Source organism: Arachis stenosperma, chromosome 7 (assembly GCF_014773155.1).
Source record: "Arachis stenosperma cultivar V10309 chromosome 7, arast.V10309.gnm1.PFL2, whole genome shotgun sequence".
NCBI lineage: Eukaryota > Viridiplantae > Streptophyta > Magnoliopsida > Fabales > Fabaceae > Arachis > Arachis stenosperma.
This window is the reverse complement of record NC_080383.1, coordinates 16,439,698-16,441,952: the sequence shown is the minus strand read 5'-3', so window position 1 is coordinate 16,441,952 and position 2,255 is coordinate 16,439,698. Positions and strand designations below refer to the sequence as shown.

The following is a 2,255-nucleotide window of genomic DNA, read 5'->3' as shown; positions in this document are numbered from 1 at the left end:
ACTGCTAGCCTCACTGGCGTTTAAACGCCAGTGAGTTCTTCCTCCAGGGTGTGCTATTTTTCTTCCTGTTTTTCATTCTGTTTTTGCTTTTTCAATGGATTTTGTGACTTCTTATGATCATCAACCTACAAAAGACGTAAAATAACAAAGAGAAATATATAAAATATAATCATTGGGTTGCCTCCCAACAAGCGCTTCTTTAATGTCAGTAGCTTGACAGAGGGCTCTCATGGAGCCTCACAGATACTCAGAGCAATGTTGGAACCTCCCAACACCAAACTTAGAGTTTGAATGTGGGGGTTCAACACCAAACTTAGAGTTTGGTTGTGGCCTCCCAACACCAAACTTAGAGTTTGACTGTGGGGGCTCTGTTTGTCTCTGATTTGAGAGAAGCTCTTCATGCTTCTTCTCCATGATGACAGAGGGGTATCCTTGAGCCTTAAACACAAAGGATTCTTCATTCACTTGAATGATCAGTTCACCTCCATCAACATCAATCACAGCCTTTGCTGTGGCTAGGAAGGGTCTGCCAAGGATGATGGTTTCATCCATGCACTTCCCAGTCTCTAGGACTATGAAATCAGTAGGGATGTAATGGTCTTCAACTTTTACCAAAACATTCTCTACAAGTCCATGAGCTTGTTTTCTTGAGTTGTCTGCCATCTCTAGTGAGATTCTTACAGCTTGTACCTCAAAGATCCCTAGCTTCTCCATTACAGAGAGAGGCATGAGGTTCACACTTGACCCTAAGTCACACAAAGCCTTTTTGAAGGTCATGGTGCCTATGGTGCAAGGTATTGAAAACTTCCCAGGATCTTGTCTCTTTTGAGGTAATTTATGCCTAGACAAGTCATCCAGTTCTTTGGTGAGCAAAGGGGAGTCATCCTCCCAAGTCTCATTTCCAAATAACTTGTCATTTAGCTTCATGATTGCTCCAAGATATTTAGCAACTTGCTCTTCAGTGACATACTCATCCTCTTCAGAGGAAGAATACTCATCAGAGCTCATGAATGGCAGAAGTAAGTCCAATGGAATCTCTATGGTCTCATTTTGAGCCTCAGATTCCCAGGGTTCCTCATTGGGGAACTCAGAGGAGGTTGATGCATGCCCATTGAGGCCTTTCTCAGTGGCGTCCACCTCCTCTCTTTCCTCTCCAAATTCGGCCATGGTTATGGCTTTGCACTCTCCTTTTGGATTTTCTTCTGTATTGCTTGGAAGAGTACTTGGAGGGAGTTCAGTAATTTTCTTGCTCAGCTGTCCCACTTGTGCCTCCAAATTCCTGATGGGGGACCTTGTTTCAGTCATGAAACTTTGAGTGGTTTTGATTAGATCAGAGACCATGGTTGCTAAGTCAGAGGGGTTCTGCTTAGAATTCTCTGTCTGTTGCTGAGAAGATGATGGAAAAGGCTTGCCATTGCTAAACCTGTTTCTTCCACCATTATTGTTATTGAAACCTTGTTGAGGTTTTTCTTGATTCTTCCATGAGAAATTTGGGTGATTTCTCCATGAAGAATTATAGGTGTTTCCATAGGGTTCTCCTAGGTAATTCACCTCTTCCATTGAAGGGTTCTCAGGATCATAGGCTTCTTCCTCAGATGAAGCATCCTTAGTACTGCCTGGTACATTTTGCATTCCAGACAGACTTTGAGAAATCAAATTGACTTGTTGAGTCAATATCTTGTTCTGAGCCAGTATGGCATTCAGAGCATCAATCTCAAGAACTCCTTTCTTCTGACTTGTCCCATTGTTCACAGGATTCCTTTCAGAAGTGTACATGAATTGGTTATTTGCAACCATTTCAATTAGCTCTTGAGCTTCTGTAGGCGTCTTCTTCAGATGAAGAGATCCTCCAGCAGAGCTATCCAAAGACATCTTGGATAGTTCAGAGAGACCATCATAGAAAATACCTATGATGCTCCATTCAGAAAGCATGTCAGATGGACATTTTCTGATCAATTGTTTGTATCTTTCCCAAGCTTCATAGAGGGATTCTCCATCCTTCTGTCTGAAGGTTTGGACTTCCACTCTAAGCTTACTCCATTTTTGAGGTAGAAAGAACTTTGCCAAGAAGGCATTGACTAGCTTTTCCCAAGAGTCCAGGCTATCTTTAGGTTGAGAGTCCAACCATATTCTAGCTCTGCCTCTTACAGCAAAAGGGAATAGCATCAGTCTGTAGGCCTCAGGGTCAACCCCATTAGTCTTGACTGTGTCACAGATTTGCAAGAACTCAGCTAAAAACTGATGAGGATCTTCCA

General features: G+C 42.5%; 1 non-coding gene across 1 annotated transcript; it reads left to right on the top strand.

Annotated features, from left to right (window-relative positions):
- Nucleotides 1-1,930: 1,930 nt before the first annotated feature.
- On the top strand, nucleotides 1,931-2,034 carry LOC130943154 (small nucleolar RNA R71). The gene has a single exon (XR_009071685.1). It is a non-coding gene; the product is annotated as a small nucleolar RNA R71 (small nucleolar RNA).
- Nucleotides 2,035-2,255: the final 221 nt, after the last annotated feature.